Source organism: Phyllostomus discolor, chromosome 4, assembly GCF_004126475.2.
Source record: "Phyllostomus discolor isolate MPI-MPIP mPhyDis1 chromosome 4, mPhyDis1.pri.v3, whole genome shotgun sequence".
Classification (NCBI taxonomy): domain Eukaryota; kingdom Metazoa; phylum Chordata; class Mammalia; order Chiroptera; family Phyllostomidae; genus Phyllostomus; species Phyllostomus discolor.
The window spans coordinates 62,938,152-62,959,409 of record NC_040906.2 but is presented as its reverse complement, the minus strand read 5'-3'; the positions used below and the strand labels follow the sequence as shown (position 1 = coordinate 62,959,409).

At 37.6% G+C, this 21,258-nt stretch overlaps 1 protein-coding gene and 1 non-coding gene across 12 annotated transcripts in view; both read left to right on the top strand.

The window, feature by feature from the left end:
* Positions 1–21,258, top strand: part of PKP4 (plakophilin 4) — a 255,291-nt gene that overhangs the window by 110,212 nt on the left and 123,821 nt on the right. The window lies entirely within an intron of this gene.
* Positions 13,940–14,132, top strand: LOC114495723. The gene has a single exon (XR_003684418.1). It is a non-coding gene; the product is annotated as a U2 spliceosomal RNA (small nuclear RNA).

Here is a 21,258-nt window from a genome sequence, read left to right as displayed (position 1 = left end):
AATTTCCTAACTAGTATCTCTGGGCTATGATTTCCAAGGCGGACCAAAAAGTTTTGGTTGCTGTTTCGACTGCACTGTACACTGTTATATGTCAACACTTTCTACTGATGTATTTCTGTACCATGACAACATACTTTTAATCTTATCTAGCTAAGATTAGATTTGCCTAGCTGTTAGCCTCCCTGTGCAAATATCTGCTTTCAAGTTTTTAACAGTATGACTTTTTTGTTCCCAGATGAGGCTCTTGGAAGGAGCACAGACACTTCTAATATGTCCATACAGACCCACATAGGATTTGTTAGGGCTAACTTGCAACTATCCATTTATCGCTACAAGACTTCATGTCTCCTGGGATATGTTGATCACCAGTACTTGATCTGTTTCTTTGGTGAACTTGTTCTGCAAATGCTAGTGCTTCAGTGGCCCAGTGCTCCGATGCACTGTATGCAGTCACTGTGTGCTAGCTCCCTGTTCCTAGGAAAGTGAGGGCCAGGCATCTCCCCTCCATGGGTGGCCCTGAATGTACAGTGTTGACAAAATCTCAGAGGCTAATTCAATGACCTTTTAGATATCTGTGAGTAGAAAACATATTTTATCCTCAGAACATCCATTTTAAATAGACAACCTTGAAATTGAAAACAGGCGCCTTTTTCCCATTTGTAATGTATTAATAAGCACAGGGAGAAGGTAGAGATTGATTTAACTACATAGCCCAGTAATTAATCTTTTGTGTTGATTAGTTTGGAAAGGACATTAATATTCCAATGCCCATATTTTGCATTTATTAACAATTTTAAATTAAAAAGTGTTCTTGGTTTAATTACAGTAATGTTATTGAAGCTATAGTAGCTTACCCTGATAAAACTTAATATTGTTCAATCATTGCTTTTTAAAAATTACATGAATTTTTTTTAAAGATTTTATTTATTTATTTTTAGAGAGGGAAGGGAGGGAGAAGGAGAGAGAGAAACATCAATGTGCGGTTGCTGGGGGTCATGGCCTGCAACCCAGGCATGTACCCTGACTGGGAATTGAACCTGTGACACTTTGGTTCGCAGCCCGCACTCAATCCACTGAGCTACGCCAGTCAGGAAAAATTACATGAATTTATAGAAACAAAACATGTAAGTGGTAAAAAATGTTTACGATTATGCCTAATACGTATGGTCGTGGTTTTTTAAAGGGTTTTTAAATGATTCAACCTCATATAAATTGCACTTCATCTCAGAGCAGTGTAGCTAATGGTTATAATATTGTCCCAACATTTCAGAAGAGAAAACACTGAAAGTGTCTGGCACATGTGGAGGATCAAAATCTCATTCTCCTGAGGCCCCTTCTCCAGGTCTCACAGGGAAAAAAAATTCTACTGCCAAGGAGAAGTTAAATTGGACAATCTATTCATGTGGAGAAATGTTGTCTGAAATGTAGAATTCTGTTTATAGTGTGCATCAAGATGGATTAGTGGGTGAATCTTTAGCAGTGTTGCCAGAATTATAAGAAAGGCACCTGTAGGTTAAAATGTCACGACTTGAAAAGAAAATATGGAAATATGTGTTAATGTTTCTCTTAAAGGAAGATTTATTGATGTATAATTTATATACAATAAAATATATCCTTTTCATAAGTAGTTCTATGAATTTTGACAAATGAATACGGTCATGTAACCACACTCAGGCTATAAAACATTTTCATCACCCCAGAAATGTTCTGCAAAAGATTTTTCAAAAGGTGGTTTTGAGTCTTTGGACAAAATGTGTAACACAACAAGCACTTTGCCACCATGGCTGTGGGTCCTTGATGGGCTAAGCTCAAGTCCTCCTCTTGTCTTCTCTGTCAGCAAGGGTGGCAGCTTGGGATATTTTCAATTTGACAGACTCATGGACTCTGTCTGCTTCTCAGACCCAGTGGAGAATTCCTGGCTCTCTGTGTTCCAATGAAAAACAATGTTCAAAACTTCTATTCACACCAAAGTTCTCTAGCTGTAGTTTCTAAAGTTTATGCAGCACTGGCCACTTACATTTTAAGTATTCAACATTTATTGGCTACTTGATTAATTTAGGTTTGCAAAATTAGTACTTTAAGTGAAAGCCTTATATATACTTCTAGGAAACAAATAGGGTGCCCTACTGGGGAATTCACAGTGTAGGCAACCTTGCCTTTTAAAGATATAACAGAAGACAGATTAGGTTGCTTTGCTGCTTATTTATGCTTTTTTATATAAAAAATCTAGCTATGAGCCCTGGCTGGTGTAGCTCAGTGGATTGAGCGCGGGCTGGGAACCAAAGTGTCCCAGGTTCGATTCCCAGCCAGGGTACATGCCTGGGTTGCAAGCCATAACCCCCAGCAACCGCACATTGATGTTTCTCTCTCTCTCTCTCTCTCTCTCTCTCTCTATCTATCTCCCTCCCTTCCCTCTCTAAAAATAAATCAATAAAATATAAAACAATATAGCTATGTATTCAAAGTGACTTGTATGAATCATTGTTTTTTAGAATAACATTTTACAAATACAATTACTTGATGGTTATCTTTTTTTTCCACTATTAAGTATTTATGATCCTTCTCTAATGTAAATCAGGTTTGCAGGCTAGGCTTAAATGCAAAAGAACAATTTCCTTTCTTAGTGTTAAAATTCTCACCAGGCCTGTGGTCTTTGGGATACCTTTCCAAAGTAATTAAAGCTATTAACAAGGACGCAGGTTTTATTTGGCCATTATAGCTGTAGACAGCGACCCCCAAACTGTTTGCCTCTAAGTTAAGAGAAAAGGCCGTGATTTGTTTAGCACTACCAGTGCTTCTCTAAGTGCTCCCTTCTTTCCTGCAGCAGCAAAAGCGAGTGGGGAGGCAGTTTCTCAGCTGTGAAGCCACTCCCATGATAATTGATCAAACTGGCAGGGACTTAGCTGCCTGCTGCTCTACTAAAACCATCCCAGCCAGTATTCTGCCATCTGGTATTTGATCACCTTGCGCTCTTCTTTGTTCCAGAGAGTGAAAGTGTCTACTGAGTATAACTAGGCCTAATTCCTAAGGGGGGAAATATTTTCCTAAAGAATAGTTTTCTAAAATAAAGGCATATCTGTTTCTAAAGTTTATTTTTACTTTCTTCAGAAATTTTATTTAAAATATTTTTGCAAGTACTTATACATTATTTGCTAATTTACCAATGCTTACTCTACTATTAACCTCATTTTAAAATTATGTTTACAAATCTAATTGTATTTATCTGTAAATGTAGAAACCAGAATAAGCATTTTACATTAACATAATAGCTTGAAAAAAATAATATTGCACTTTTTATTGTAATATTAGGTAACAAATGGTCACTTTGAAAGAGCCAAGTTTCAACACATTTTTATAGACGTGGTAGACTTGTAGTAAATTAATATGCTGCACTTCTCTAATTGTGGTGGGCAAACTAATATTCTTTTCTTTAAGGATATGAGGTCCTAATACCTGGAGCCTTCGAGTGTTACTTTATTTGTAAAAGAGATCTTTACGGATGTGATTAAATTAAGGTCCTTGAGAGGGGAAGATTACTGTAGTCAGCTCTAAATGCCTTCACAAATGTCCATACAAGAGAGAGGCAGCGGGGGATTTGACACAAGTACAGAAGAGATGGCAGTGTGAAGGTGGGGACAGAAATTGCAGTGATATAGCCACAAGCCAAGGCATGCCAGCAACCATCAGAGGCTGTAAGAGACAAAGAAATAGATTCTTCCCTTCAGCCTCCTGAATGAGCATATTCCAGATTACAACCTTGATTTCAGCAAGTGAAACTAATTTCAAATTTCCAGTCTCTGAAACTGTGAGTATAAATTTCTGTTGTTCTGATCCACAAGGTTAGTGGTGATTTGTCATAGCAGGCATAGGACACTAATAATAGTTTTTAATAGCAGGAGGTAGGATACAACAAATACCTCAAAACGTGAAAAAGTGGCTTTGGAATTTGATAATGGTAGAAGAATTTTGAGGCACAGGATAGAAAAAAAACAAGATTATCTTAAACAGACTGGTGGCAGAAACAGGGACATTAAGGCTACCTCAGATGAGAGCTGAGAAGAAAAAGAGGAATATGCAGTTGGAAATTAGAGGAAAAGTGATCTTTGTTATGCAGTGGGAGAAAACTTAAGTCTAGTTGTCTCCCATAGTTGTGTGGAAAGCATGAACTTGGATATTTAGCTGAAGAAACTTCCAAAGTGCTAAAAGAGCAGCCTGTTTTCGTCTTGCTGCTTGCAGTGAAACATGGGAAGAAACACATACATTAAGGACAGAACTCTTCAAACCAAAATGAATCACAACTAGATAATTTGGGAAATTCTCAGTTGACCCAGACTACCATAGATCAGGGGTGTCAAACTCATTTTCACCGGGGACCACATCAGCCTTGCTATTGCCTTTAAAGGGCCAAATGTAATTTTAGGACTGTATAAATGTAACTACTCCTTAACTAGGGGAAAGGAGCTTGGTGCTGCCGCTGGGTAGAAACAAGTTGTTGAGCTGAATAAAACAAGGTGGGAGGCCACGTGCAGGCCTTGTATTTGCCACCTGTGCCATAGACAGTAAAATCAGGAACTTTATTCTTAGTAAAGTGTGCCCTGGAGGAGAGAAGCCCAAAAGTGAAACTGGACAATCTTTAGTGCTAGAGAGATGGGGTATGTAATTCTTGGATCCACTCATCCACCTTTGCAGAAACTGAAATGGAGATGGGATTTTCCAGGGAAGATCTGTGAAGGACTCTTTTGTTTAGTGGCATGAATACACAGGGGACCCACAAGATTTTTGAAAATATTATATCAGCAGAAACAACTTAACTGAAAGGGACAGAGTCAGCATGGAATATAAGAAGGCAGCTGGAATTTCAAAATTCTAGGTAGAAAACAGGCTTACAAAACTACTCAGGTATAAATATATGCTACCTCTTGAGAAAAAGGAAAAGTAACTTAAGAGTTAGAGCCTCAGCCAGAGAGTATTATTATCAGGCCCTGAAACCTTGCCCTACTACATCTTGAAATTACTTGGGCTGGGCAACTTCTTTGTCTTCTCTTTTTTCCCTTTTGGAATGGGGCTTTCATAACTGTTATTCTATGCGTGTGTCACCATCATTCTTTGGAAACAGATAACTTGACTTCTAGTTTCACAGATCAACAGATGGACAGGAATTTTGCCTCAAGATGGATCATACCCAGAGTGTCACCCATACCTGATTTAGATGTTTAGATGATGAAATTTTGGACTTCTGAACTGACAAGATTTACATGAGATTTAGTTCTTCATGTATTTTGCACATGGGATGGATGTGAATCTTTGGAAGCCAAAGGATGAACTATGGTAGACATAATAATGGTGTCTGCCTCAGCCACCCCGCCCACCCCCAAGACATCAGTAATTGTTACTTTATTTGGAAAAAAGGTCTTTGCAGATATGATTAAGGATCTTGAGATGTGTCTATTATCCTGGATTTTCCAGGTGAAAGCTAAATGCCATCATAAGTGTACTTACGTGAGAGAGGCAGAGTAGGATTTGACATGCGCTGAGGGAAGGCAATATAAATATGAAGGTGGAGGCAGAGACTGGAGGGATGGCGGCCACAAACCAAGGACTGCTGGCAGCAACCAGAAACTGGAAGAGGCAAGGAATGGGTTCTCCAGAGGGAGTGAGGTCCCATGGATGCATTGATGTTGGCCCAGTGAAATTTATTTAAAAATTCTTGTCTTTAGAACTGTGAGGTAATAAAGGTTTATTGTTTTAAGCTCTCAAGTTTAAGGTAATTTGTCACAACAGAGGCAAGAAATTAATACAGTGATGCTTCTACATTTAGCCATTATTAAATGTTTGCTTTATTTTCCATTTCAGTTTGACATATCCCAAGTAATTGCCAGGAGTCACCAAACATTTTGAGGAAGTACTTGATTCTACTTTTAGATATTTTTCCCTTTTTGTCAAAAATTTAGTAATTTGTCTGCTTTATTGGTTTAAAAATGTGATGCCTGGTTTTGATACATATATTGCATATGTTGCCTTATCTGACAGTGTTTATTCATTTTTCAAGTTATTCACTGCCCATTCTACCTTAGGTAGAAATAACTGTTAACATTACCTTGATTTATATTTACCCTGTGAGGACTTTAGATATATATGGCAAAAGAGCTTTAAAAGACATTGAAATTATCTTAGCTGCTTCAATCAGATAAAGACTTTACTTAAGATGTAAAATTATACTCTGAATCATAAGTATAAAGATCACCTGAGAAACCTTTACCTGAAATTGGCAGACCTGGGCTTAAGTCCAGCCTCTGCTAATGCCATGTGACCCTGTCTGTATCTTATGTGCAAGTTCGTGTGATTCTTGTTTTGTTAAAGTAGCAATTTAGTTAACTTTAATGTAGTAGATTTCCCAATCTATTCCTTAAAACCATCATCTCTAAAAACCATCCCAGTTCAGCTGCCCTAAAATATACATGATCTGAACCAGTGAGTGTTACCTCTATTCAGTTCAAGTTGTTCCACCAACATTTGATAGACTGAATGACATATTTCTCAATCTCTTCCTTCACATTTCATATTCCTTTCCTAATTTAAGAACTAATATTTGAAGACTAAAAATTTGACAGTAATCATAATGATGATTATCATGATGATAAAAGTGCAGAGCTTTTTATGGCTCAAATTAAGCATTTTAACTGTAATTTTACAATGACATCACATTGAAGGTGGTATTAGCCCTGTTTTATATTTGATGAAATTGAGGGTCTGAGAACTTAGAGGTTGCATAGCAAGCAAAAGTTGAGGCTGGAATATAATTTCAGGTCTCTGATTCCAGTGTTTGCATCCATAAAATTGTTGAAAATACTATGGGAAATTGAATTTTATTTGATGAATAAAATATGTTATTTATAAAGTTTAAAAAATGAATTAAAGTTTAAAAATGAATTATGGTTAAATTACATTATTAGGCAGTGGTTTCATGTCAAAATATGTTGATAAATAACTATATTCATTTTTTCAACATTTGCTTAGTAAAATACTGGAGAGAACACAGTGATTAAGTAAAATTAAAAATACATGGTCCTTACCCACGTGGAGCTTATAAGTGTTTGCAGCTCAAATTTAGCAATTTTAATCATTGGAATTTAGCTCATTAATTGATTTAATGATGGTTCTCTTCCTATATCTCTTTTCATAGTTTTTTACCATGTTGAACTAACAATCTGATGCGGGGAGGCACACATTAAACAAATACATTTTTAAAAAGTGTATTTTATATATATGCCTTTGAGAAGTGCATTAAAGGAAAGGAATGGATATTATAGGAAAATATCAAGGGATGCCTTTGAAAAATACATCCCTTGATGACATGCAATGACATTGAAGCTAAAACATGAAGAATGAATATTCTTTTCCTACTCTTACCTCTGTGCTGAGGTTGGAAAGTTTTTTGAACTAAAAAGACCCATGGGCTTCTGTCCAGAATGTATATCCAGAATCCAGCTGCTCTGTCACACTGTGTCCCTATACCACCCTCATCTACCCTTGTTCATTGAAGCCCCCTAACTGTTCATCCTGCTTCTATCTTCCCTTTCTCATTTGCAGACTAGTCTCAAGATTTCCCTGTTAAAAAGGAAATCAAATTTCAGCACTCTTCTGCCAAATCTTCCCATGATTTCCCATTTTCACGGTAGAAGGCCATGGTAGGGACTTCCAAAAACCTCCATGATCAAACCCATGGTTTCTCTCTGCCCTGTTCTTTCTCCTCTCTTCCATTCACTCCTTCTGCTATACGGATCTCCTCGGTGAACCTGCCAGGCACATTTTGTGGCCTTTGCACCTGCCCTTTCCTCTGCCTATAATGGTCTTCTTCTAATTCCTTCTGCCTTGATTTCTCACTTCCTTCTAGTGGTGATGCATTTGGTAATCTCTGCAGGGTATTATCTGGGTACATTCAGTAAAACTGGGAGACAGAAAGGCGTTGCTGGCCGGGACTGCCATGTAGGAATATAAGAGTAGAGGTTTCTTTGGCTCCAAAGTCCAGTAATCCGCAGACGTTTGCCTGATTACGCTGTGGTTCAGGGCTCTCCTTGCTGTACCAGGTTGTGACTGCCTGCACACTGGGTGTAACATCTGTCACAAGGAGGGACAGGTGACTGCCAGTTAACCCCCTGAGGCCTAAGACCCTCTAAAACCTGGAGCTCAACAGGATAGCAATGCTCAGCTGGCCACATACCTCTCCCTCTGACAATCCACAAGTTTCTGCCCTACTTCTGTAGAGACTCAGTTTCTCACACCTCACATTGTCTTTATTTCATCACCAGAAATCCACGCCTGTCTGGTTATCCTTTTAACTGCCAGTTTCCCATCCCCATCCTTCTGTTTTTCCTCTTGTCCAGTCTGACTCCCATCATCTCCATGCTCCCTGCCAAACTCTTCTCCCGTGTGCTCTGCCAAACTTTTCTCCCGTGTGCTCTGGAATTCCTCCTTGGTGGTCAGTTATTAACCCCACATCCTGAACATCCTCATATCTTTCCTTCTCTACTTCTCCTCTTAATAGCAGTCTGGCTATCACCTGAGGAGACTCCACATCCCCAGAAACTTACTCCAGGGACATCTAGTTATCATCTAAACTCTGGTTTTTTAGAACTCAAGATAATAGAGTCGTCATTCTTCTGCCTCCCCAGTCGTTTCCACATGTTTGCCTGCCTAAGTCTCTGCTTCTTTGCCACTTCCATGCCTTTTCCTCATTGCTGTCTTCCAGCAGGCTTCTGGTTACTCAGTCTTATTCACTGAAGTTTCAACTCCTAGTTCATAGTCACTTCTCCAGATCACCTTCACCATGAGTCTATAAAATGACTCCAGTATCCACCTAGCTCTATACCTTGACCAACACTACTCAATATACCAAGTTCACATTGTTCAAGAATAGTGAAGGTGGGTCTCCCCACAGAAAAATCTGAATGCCATATCTAGAAGAAGGGTAAAAACATGAGAGGAGGCAAAAGCAACAGGTGTCCACTATATAATATTTGCATCACTGCAAGTTTCCTTGTATTATTATATTCTGTTTGCTTGCTTGAAATAAATAGTCTTAAATATTCTAATTGTAAGAATAGATTCTAAGGAAATTGTCTCTTAAAAACCACATCTGATCAGTTAAATGTAAGTACATGCTTATTTAGTGAAATGGTAATTTCTAATTTTCCTCTAGGTAGTTCAAAGAGCTTTCCTAGGTATGTAAGAGCACATACAACATCAGCAAAAATGGGAGAAAGGAAAGAAATTATTTTTGCCAATCTTTTATAAACTTTACGTGCTTATAGAGTAATTAGGGTTTGAGAATGTTCAGTCACTTTTTCTTCTCTGGAGCATGTCTGGTGACTTTGTAATTGTGAGCCAGCTGTCCTCCTGCCCAGCAGACTTCTGAGACACTACTTTTTCCATACAGCAAGTGTATATTAAGGACACGTAAACTGATTTTAGTAATAGACCAGAACATAATTAGAAAGGCACATCTGCTACATCATGCATTACAAATCAAATGTAAGTAATTTAGATTAGGTCCACACCATTGGGTGTCTCTAATGGTATAAATAACAGAATTGGTTGTATGAAAATAACTCTTTGTGAATGCTCCTCTGTCCTTTTGTTTGAGTATTTGTTAAATGTTCTTCTCTGTCCCCAGCACCATTTATAGCCAAATATGGGAAAGATTGGTTAAATATATTATATTTGGACATGAAGATAGATGGTAATAATTCACATTCATCTGGATTTGCTTTGAGCTGATTTTCTGATGGTTCTGATAGATTTTGCCCCTACTACCTGTATCCTCCTCACCTGGTCTGTTGGTCATGACATAATTTGTAGGATAGCTGACTTTTTGTGATAATCTATAGACATAAACTACTTTTTTTCTTTGTGGTGCATTTTTGTTATCAATATGTTTTCCCAACTGAGCAATAGGCCAAATCCAAGTATGATCTACTTTGAGACTGATATTGTTTTAACCTCAGGTTGTTTTTCTATAGTTAGTTTGGCCATTGTGTATCTAACTCAAGGTACTTCAATGCTCCTGATCAAATTCTAAGGACTGTACATTTATATTGTTGTAATCACAGTGGAGAATTGAGCAAATATTTATGAACCAGAAGAAAGAGTCTGTATTCATATGTGATATAGGGCAATGCCTTATTTATTACATTACTACAGTGGCATTGGCAAGTTCTGAAATCGTTTCAAGATGTATCTCTTGTTTTCTAAATAAAAGGGAAATGGGCTACATACAATTAAAACATCTCAGTGTGAACATATGTGTGAAAAATACCTTCACAGGATAGTTTTTTTTTTAAGTTCCTTCAATACACTAATGGCATACAATTTAGTTTAACAGCTTGATATGTTGTAATCAAGAGTGTGAATAGGCAATCAAATACTTCTGTGAAATTCTGTTCCCCAAAGAATTCATGGCAAGCCTGTTGCTATGGTGCAGTCTCACCTGGGACTTGTTAAGCTTCTTTCTCAATCAGATATATTGACAATGATGAGTTTAAAAACTGAAATTATCATAGAAAATTTGGAATGAAGAAATCCAAATAGGTAAATGAAGTACTGTGGCTCTCTGTTCTTTTTCTACTTGCACTTACAGGTTCTTTTTTGTTATCTTAAGAGTCTTAAGATCCACTGGAGTCATTATTGTCTCACTGTAAAATGAGCTCAATGTTATCAAAGACACTGTTTATTAGGTGGGAAACTATGGAGAAGATCATCACTAAAAAACCAGATACTGGATTCTCTCCATCCACAGCTCCTTCTCTGGAACTTGAGAAACTGTGTTCGTTGTTTGAGCCGATCGGGTTACTTACTGTTTAATAGTGCTATCTTATTTAGGTGATGTCAAAGAAGGGCTTCTGAGTCACAGTTATTAAATTGAAGGACATGATCACATCCAAGTAAGATAACATTCCAGGTGGCATGACCTTTTGATGGATTGCTTAGGCTTGTATTTTTTTAAGAAATTATTATCTTCCTCTAGCCACCTTGAAATCAATTTTGTTGCCACACTCTGTAGGTCATGGTATGAGAGGTTGAAAGACAGTGATAAAGAGTGCCAAATCTGAGCCCTGGCTGGCATAGCTCAGTCGATTGAGTGCAGACTGTGAACCAAAGTATCACAGGTTTGATTCCCAGCCAGGGCACATGCCAGGATTGCAGGCCACGGCCCCCAGCAACCGCCCATTCATGTTTCTCTCTCTCTCTCTCTCTCTCTCTCTTTCTCCCTCCCTTCCCTCTCTAAAAATAAATAAATCTTTTTTTTAAAAAATGCCAAATCTGGAGTCACACCTCTCAGCTTTATATCCCTGCTCACTATCTTCCAGGTGTGACACTCATGATCATGATCAACATCTCAAAAGTGAGAATAGTACATCCTTCACGGGGTGGGTGGTTGTAGAAATTAAATAAAGGTCATTAACACATAGAAGCCATTCATTGGGCATTAGTTTACTCATTAGTTACTCACCATTTACAAGATACATAGGAAGTGTTAGTATAGTTTCTGGCTTATAATCAGCACTGTCCTGCAGCCGTTCAAGGCCGGGCAGGTTCACACGGGATTTGGGCAGATGGAAGAAAAATGCATGGAGTCCTCAGGATGTCTGACGTGCCTTTATTCTGGGGTAGGGCAGTCCACCTCTGCCGCAAGCCATGTTGCACCATGGAAAGTCCTGACTCCCTCATACACTAGGTGCACACAAAGCTGGCTGGGTACCAGCATAGACTACCACTGGTTATATAACAGACTTGATTCTGCACACGCGGGCCCTTAAACACAGTTATAGAAACACGGCTAAGTTCCAGCTCTCCGGATATCTGGGTGAGGGAGGCTGACTGACTCCATTTTCCCTACAGCATGTAATAAATAATAGCTAATAATACTAGTATCATTATAATTTCCTTAAATGAATCTGGGCTGGATATGGTCTTATTAAAAACATAGGAGGAAATATGAGGGAATGGTTACAATTTGATGTGGTCAAATTTAGTCATATGAATGAGATGGGATTGTGAGCCAGAAAACATCCAAGCCATCCTACATAGTGTGCCAGACTGCTGGATCGAGAGTCACTGGCCCAGAAGCCTTTGCAATGAAAATGTCATTGTTCTTCATTTAAGTCTAGCCACGTACAAGTATGTGCTGTTCTAAAACACTGTTATTCAAACCACCTTAGTGTGTGCTGCTGAGAAAATGCCAAGGTTTGCCAAATTGCTTATTTTTACCTACCATTTGATATTCTTGACATTCATTACTTGACTATTAAAATTCTATGTTTTCATTATAGATACATTATTTTAAAATATAAGTATCATAGATATGTATTTAAAGTGATAGTTTAGGTTCAGATTCCAGAATAGTGGCAGGTAGACACAATCTGACATTTATTCACTCTTGCTGATGGATTCAGAAGGTCTCCTGTGAAAGGAGCCCAGTCTTCTCACCCATATATGCATGCAGACTTGGTGCAGGCACTAAGGCTGGGGTATCTCTGAGAAGAGTACAGGCTAGCACACTGCCCTCTGCTAGCTGAGCCTCAGTCTGGACAGGAGCACTGACCCAACCTGATGCTTTGCTGACCATTTGTCCATGCATTCACCTCAGAGGTGACATACTCATATCAACGTCTTGCTTTTAGGAGATAAGACAGTTCCAGAACTCGGCTGGATCTGTTCATGCCTGTCGCTTGGTGGTTTTTCAATATTTTTGTAAAATAGACATAAGAAAAAATTTCCTTCTTAAAAATAATTGAGATATACTTGACTTACAGCATTATAATAGTTTCAGATGTAGAACAAAGTGATTCAAAATAAGTATAATATACATTATAATATATATTGTGAAGTCACCACAGTAGTTAATAAATTTCTTAATAGAGTAAGATGATGAGAAACGTTCAATATAGATTCTGAGTTGCCTTTAGTCAGTTTCTGAATGTTAAAGAATAACTTAATATATTTGCCCATAGTCCCTTTCCTGTTTAATGGCATTTATATTTTAATATTTTCAAGCTGACTGTATAAAAAAATAATTCATTTTAATATTGTGTTTCTAAATTTGCCGAGATTACTTGGTTTGAAATTTAATAAATAGGAAATAGGCATATGATAGTAACAAGAAGCAAACACTCTTTTTCTGTCATTTGTCATGAGTGGTACTTCAGCCACTATTTTGTTCTTGTGATTTTATATATAAAAAATGGTTGCTCTTTACATGAGGATTAAGAGGATGGAACAAAGATGACAAAGCAGAGCTATTAAGAACAGAATATAATCAGAAGGTGAAGGAAGTAAATTATTGACTGGTTGGTATGATAACATTATACAATGCTAAGTGCTTAGTAAAAAGTGGAATCCAGGACATCTATCTATGGTGTAAATTACTTCACTTTTTTCCCCTGTACTCAGGAATTAGAAATGAATGTATCTCCACATTTTTGGCAAGGGAATCTTATAAGGGATAAATTCATACCTTGTTTAATGTATCTTTTTTAACTTTATAATTAATGCCTAAATCAAAACAGTTTGACAGTGTACACAGCATTTACCATCTTGTTAATACATTCACACCAACCCCTGTGCTGTAGATGTTACCCCCCTTTTACAGAATACATTGGGGTTTATACATGTAAAGTGACTTGTCCTGTATTATACAGCTAGTAAGTGACAAAGCCTCGATTCAGAACCAGGTTGGGACCCCAGATGCTGTAATGCTTCTATGTGTGTTCTCTTGTTCCTTAAATCATATGTCTTTAAAGAGGCTTACAAGTTTATAAACTCTAGAACTTGGGTCAGTAAGTTTTAGCCCAAAGATCAAATCTGGCCCTCTACCTGTTTTTTTATAGCCAGCAAGCTAAGAATATTTTTACATTCTTTAATAGGTTAAAATAATCAGAAAGTCACTTCTCAGCCTTTTGGCTAAGATCAAGTGTATCTGTTCTTACAGTTTTAAATAATCAGAAGATAACTATTTCATGACACCTGAAAATCAGATGAAATGAAATTCAAGTCTTCACTGTTCATAGATAAAATCTGGTTGAACACAGCCACAAACATTCATTTACATGTATGTGACTGACTGGCTGCTTTCACACTACCAAGGCAAATAAATGTAGGTGGTTATGACAGAGACCTATGTTATCTACAAAGCCCGACATTTTTACTATCAAGCCCTTTATAGAAAAAGTATGCCAATACCCACTCTAGGATATTAGAACAAAATATCTGTGATTAGGAGTTTTTATGGAACTTGAAAGTTCATTAAAACTCACATACCCTGGAGACCCAGCAGCTAGTGAGCCAGTCCGTATTTGCCTTGTTGTTCCAGGTAAACAAGAATGGGCACTGAGCCATGTGGTCTCTTCAGCACCTCTCAGGTCTTCATGTTAGCAAACTTACTGGGTACCTAATCTTAGTTGGCATCTTTAAATGGGCATTTATTTTGATATTTCAGCCTGAATGTTTTAATTCAATTTCCTGCTGTCCTGAGAAAAAAACTTTGTGTAAGACCACTCTGCTCCTGTGGCCCCCACACAGACTTCCTGAGTCTGGCTGTGTAGTGAATTCTCTCCCTCCACCCCCACCCTGCCCCATCTCTTTCCTCCCACCCTTCTCTCTTCACTTCTGCCCTTTCTGCCTACCACAGTGCCTGGCACACAGTAAGCATTCAAAGTTTAAACAACGAATAAATGTATAATCAAGTGAGCCCTTGATTATACTGAAACTGCTGAAGGGAAAGCCATAATTCTAGTTGCATTCTTGTAGATAAGACCTTTGACTACAGAATTTTGTGAACGGTAATAGTATTTTAACAGAAGAAGAATCTACTAGAGAAGAAAATAGAAATGTATAGTTTAGGATATGTTTTGTTGGAGAATTTAGCTTAAATTTGTTACAGAATTTTGTGTTTAAAAAAAAAATATATATATATATGAAGAAACCCAAGTATCCATCTATAGATGAATGTATAAACAGATTGTGGTATATACACACACGCGTGCGCGTGCAGTGGAATATCATTCAGCCTTAAAAAGGAAGGAAATTCTAACACATGCTACAATATAGATGGACCTTGAAGACACATTATACTAAGTGAAAAAAAAGACAAATATCATATGATTCCACTCATATGAGGTACCTAGAGTAGTCAAATTCATGGAGACAGAAAATAAAATGGTGGTTGCTAGGGACTGAGTGGAGGAAGACATTGGAAGTTATTATTTAATGCCTGTGACATTTCAATTTGAGAAGATAATAAAGTTCCAGAGATGGATGGTGGTGATGGTTACACAACAGTGTGAATGTACTTAATGCCACTGAAGTGTACACTTAAAAACTGTTAAAATGGTAAATTTTATTAGGTATATTTTGCCACAAAAACACATATGTAAATATATAAACAATCAGCTATTACTTTAAAAATCATTTCTACTTTGAATACCTGATCATAATTATATAATATAATAAATGACTACCCTTTCAAGCCATGAAAAATTTACCATTTGGTACATAGTATGTAAGTGATTGCCCCCTATATGATTTAAAATGTAAAGTCAAGACTAGGGTCCTCTTCAGTGTTTTATTTCCAAAAACTATTTTGATATATGGAATTTGTAAGAAAGATTATATAGACTTGATTTTATGTTACACTGAGTATAAGTTGCTCTTCATGAAAACTAATTCTTAAAACATTGTCTTCTTTAATAGGTTAGAATTGAAGCACTTACTATTATTAAAAATTAGGGCCTTAATGTGGTATATATGAATAAATAGCTGTTTTATTTACAAAAATTACTATCAAATGAATACTTACTCAAGGTAAAAGGAATTGAATATTCACCTGAAATGTATAAAATATAAAGTAAACCATGCTACAAATGTCTAGTCCTTTTTCCCAAATATTAAGACTTTCTCTGAAATCAAGTTTCTTAAGTATGATCAAGGAAACAGTTTTCTGCATGCTCCAGCATATGTCTTTTTAAAAATAACTACCTTGCTTTTTTTTTCTTGAATATTTCTTAGAGATTATTCCACATCAGTGCATGTGGGTTTACTTCAATTCTTTCTAGCAATTCTGTGGAATCCTTTTATATAGATGCATGTAATGTATTTATTTAACTAGTCCTCACTGATGGATGCCAGGTTGTTTTCAATTGAGTGTGATCATTTGGTTTTGTGTACTTTTCCAAGTATATCCAAAACTCTCAGCATTCGAGCTGATGGGCTTATGGGGAGGTACATATTTAATTTTTTCAGATATTGTTAAATTGCTCTCCAAAAAGTTAACACCAATTTATATTCCAACAGCACCTTTCCTCCAGACCCTTACGAATGCTGTGTACTTTTAGATCTGCTAAGTGTTGTTCCTCATTGTTAGAATGCACCTTTACAGGACGTTAGAATGTCATTGAACCTATTTAGAGTACTTTATTTATTCATTTACCTTTTAGACGATCTAATTGACTCTATTAGGCAATTCATGAACCAGGCAGCACCACATCTAGTAACTAGAAGGCACTCCCTAGCATACTTGAACGGCTCCACAAGAGCAAAAATATCAGCTCATCTCTCAATCAGAATACCATTTTCCAGGAATGGGACTCTTTCCTTAGCAGGATCTGCCCTGGTGGTATTCAAACAATACTTTATTTCTTTAGCTCTTTTATTCTTTTATTTCTTAATTTTATGAATTAGATTTTAATTTAAAAAGTCATATGTTTGTAGTAAGTGGAAATATAGAGATAATATAAAAATGTACATGCCATCTCAGTCCCTTTCTTGGTCCCATCCTCCCACAGTAACCAGTCCTACTGCTCTGCTATGTTCCTATGCATTTTCTCCATGTGCAAACAATCCCATATAAATATTTTTGCCTTTTTTTATTTTGTTATTTCACTGTGTTTTATTCAGCTCGTCAACTGGCTTTTTCACTTAATTATATATAATGGTCCTCCTGAGGCAACAGATAAAGATCCAGCTCATTCTTTTTAATAACTACACAGTTATTAAACTGTACCTGTAGTATGGAGATTCCATAGTTTGTTGAAATATTGCCATGTTAGATAGACAAACTGTTTATAATAATGGTGCTGTTAATATTTTACGTATACGGTTGCTTTTATTTGTGTAGATATCCAAAAGAATTCCAAGGTTTTGGGAAATTTGTATTTTTAATTTCAGTATATATTACCAGATTGTTTCCCCAAAGGGTTATAGCAAGTCACACTCATATGCACAGTGTGTGCCCTTTTCTGTGCCTCATCCCCAGCCTTGAATGTTTGCCAGTGTAATGAATAACATCTCGTCATGATTTTTTTTTCTCCTTATGAGTGAAATTGAGTGTTTTGTTCTGATATTTTGATTAGTATTTATATTCCATCTCAGATGACTTTGCTTGTTCATGACCCTTTGTCTCTTTTATTATATTTCTGTAAAATTTGTTGACATGAGATTTTAAATGGCTGTTATGTGTTCTGTGTTACAAATATTTATATTTTTTTTCCATTTAACTTTGCTTGCATGATCTTTGCATACAAAGGTGAATGTGTCTCTCTTCTATACCTTACAATTTTCAGGTTTCTTGTATTCTTTAAGGTCTCTATCATCCTAAGGTTATAAAAATAATCTACTAGGTCACTTTATATATTTCAGAAATTTTGCTACGTTTATTATAGAATGTGTGTGTGTATGGTTTGTGGTTGTAATCTAGCTTTGTTTTTTCTAATTATGCCAATAGTTTTTTTTTCTCCATTGAATGAAATTCTACCTTTGTCGTAATTAGTAAGTTCCCAGCATCTGGCTTTTTAATTCTTATTTCATTTCAGGGCTTTGTTTGATTTGGGAAGAAAGTTTTAAAGCAGTAATGTCTATTACTGTTCTAAATATAACCTTCAGGAATAGAAAATGAGACCTGAATTGTTTTTAGCTTCCTATAATGGAAAGAGCAACAATTTAGAATTTTATTTCCTGCCCTTTGCTTGCTGATTGTATGACCTTGAGCAAGTCATTTGTTTTGCCCCTTCCACCCTGTGATTGTCCAACTCAATAGTGGCCTGTACTTTTATAGAATTAGAGGAAAAATTATGTAGAGTGCATAGCATTCATTCATTTGTACCAAATATTATGATTAGTGTTATGACTTAACACAAAATAAAAACTTAAGATATTTGATACTAAATTATACCTGTTCCAAACATAAGCACATATATTTCTTCATGAATTTTTATTATATGCAAGGAAAAGAATTCCAAATGTGGTGATTTAAACATTTTTCAAAAAAGTAAATTAGTCTGAACAATAATAAATAAAAATATAATATATTGAAATCTGGAACTTCTCTTTTTCTAAGAATTTTTTTACTTTTTCTTTTCCTGAGTTAAACAGGCCTAACACAAGTAAAAAGCAACATTATTTAACTGGTCTGCTTTTTTTTTTTTTTGCTTTCTTTTTTTTTTTTTTAGATTAAGTAGGGAACAGACAGCTATTAAACAAGGGTAACAAAGAATAAATTAAAATTGCTTTTATATATAGCTAACCAGTGAAAACAGCTGGATGCTAGGGGAGAAAGCAGAGTCAAAGGATAGCAGAGGGACGTAAAATACAGAAACACTTGTGGGCCTGAAGCCTGCCTGGATGGGCATGCGCCTGGGTGCAGACACGTTGAGACTCAGCCTGTAGCTAGACATGCCCCAGTTCTGTCCTTAAGGCCTTAATGTCCCTTGTAAGTTAGATATGCCTTGTGTTTATCAGTAATACATTGGTTTTTCTTTGTCTTATTTCTCAAGATTCCTAGGGCAGTTTCTAGAGGTTCATTTAGAGAGGAATGATAATGTTAGTGAAGCCATAGAGATAAAATGTAAAATTTGAAAATTAAGAAGACAGTATTGAAAACCTGTGAGCCACCTTACAAGCCTTCACAAGGAACCATTTAAGTGGCTAAAGCACAACTTACAGGTGTACATTCTAATTCCAGTAATACTGTCACAGGTGGGCACAGGTAACCAGGTTCTTAGTGATCGGGACAAAGAATTGAACCGAACACCCAGAGTTCATAGAAGAGAACATGGGAGGATGCCAACTCCAAGCAGAGATTGACCTCATGGGCTGGAGGGACTCTATTCTTATAGGGAGGATCCTTTCTGGCTAGTTTTGGCGAGCTTTTACTGAGTATATACAAGTAGTTGCATTACTTTAAAGCTACTTCGCATGTGGTTTCCCATGATCCTCCTCGATTGGCCACCAGGGAAGAGACTCCCACAATGCTACGGAATTAATCCCTGTTTCTCCTGGGGTCCCCCTGTACTAAGTTCACCTTTCCCTAAGCCAGAGAATTATAGCTCTCCATGCTAGAGATTGGTGAAAAAGAAGAGCTATTTATTCAAGTTATACAGACTAAAAGTAATGACATAATGTCTTTGTCAAAATTCCAAAGTCCCTTGAAACACCCACGAACACACACAGTCCTTCCTTCCCCCCTTTGCCCAGTTTGGGGTACCGTATCTCAGGAAAAGAAATAGAAGTCCATGACTTAGGCAGCTCTCGGTTTTTCCTAGTAATTTGTGCTCAGCTGGCAGGCCTTCCTTAGTTCCCAGCACCATTGGTTGTGTTGCCAGGATCTCCAGCTAAAGCCTTGTGGTGATTCTTCTCATGGCTGCCGGGGAGGGGAGGTGATCCCCCTTTCTGGGAGAGCGACGGCAGCAGCACCACCAAGAGGGCTAGCGCGGAGCTCATCGTGTCCTGGCCAGAGCTGGTGGCTGCAAGGTTGGCTGAGCCCGAGCGGTGAGAGCGCGGGCGCAGCGTGCGGAGGCTTGGCGGTGGCTGCGGCAGCCGGGCAGTGACCCGGTGCTCCCGAGTCACTTACTGGTGGCCCCTTCTCACGGCCGCGGCTGCAGGGCTGCAGAGCCGGCTGGGGCTCAGAGCGGGTGGTAGAGGAGCCGCAGGCAGCTGCATCTCCGAGGGTTGTCTGCACGGCTGCGGGAGTCCCCACTTTGCTAAAGCCGCATGGTTCTCTCTTCAATGGCTGTCAAGTCTGGGTTTTAAATCCCCGCTCCAGTCTTCCTCTGCAGTCCTGTTTCCAACTCTTCCCACACTTGTCCTCACATGCCAGAACTCTCAAAGCCTTCCAGCTTTAGTGGACTGCCCTTGTGGGTCTGGGCAGGTGCGGCCCCATGTCATGGAACCAATCATCTCCAAGTTCTCACGCAGGTACAGGCACTGTAACCAGGGGAAGCTGCTTCCCAGGCTCTGTAACTAGGGAAAGTTACTTCCATTTCCCTGGCTTAGAGCTTGGCCAGAGCTATTTAACATATCTATGTAACCAGCCAAAGGCCATAGATATGTTAAAAGACCACGCCAGAGGGTAGCTGCAAGGCTGTTGCTATGGGAAATAGCTCTCAATGGCCCTGCTTCATTTGTCCCTTCCCCCAACCCACACCTGGGGGGTGGGGGATGAGGACATCTTAAAATCACCTAGACACCTTGAGTTCTGGACCCTATTCCAAATCTCTATTTGGGGCCCCTTTGGCTGCACCCTCCTGCAATACCGCCCTTTTGCCTCCATGCACTTGAGCCATAAAATATCTGAAAAGCAGAAGAAACAACTGCTCTTTAAAAAGTATAATCATAAAAAAGATGGTATTTATTTAGATGATATTTATTTTCTTTCCCCATTATATTGATACTTCACTGAGTACTAACCAAACTTTAAATTAATCATTTTTAAAATTAGCCTGTTATTCCCTGGTGCTATTTATTAGATATGCTGAAGAAAAAGATTAAATTTAGCATTGTTTTTGCTTCTTTTACTATTTTTATACTTTTTTGCTGTGTTCACAAGAACTAGTCTACATAGAGGAAGAGTTAGAATGGTCATTTATTCTTCTCAGTTTTCCATTTCAGGAAATAATGACTTGTATGCATTATTATTATCTACTGTGCAGTCAATTAACTCCCAAATAAGCATCTAACGTTAGGTGATATGCATCATTGGTCTTACTAATTTTGAAGTATTTGTGTACTAGAAAACCAGATAAATTGTTAATATTAAGCCATGTTTTATCATTTTTAATGAATTTTAAAATAATGGCAAATCAAATATTCAAGACATTCTATTTGAAAGAAAATCTTCTTGTGTTTTTGATGTTAGTTCTCCCTAGTAACCACCTTGTTGGAGAATGACAGTAGTAGCATTGACTCCTGCAGCTGACACTGTCTTCAGGC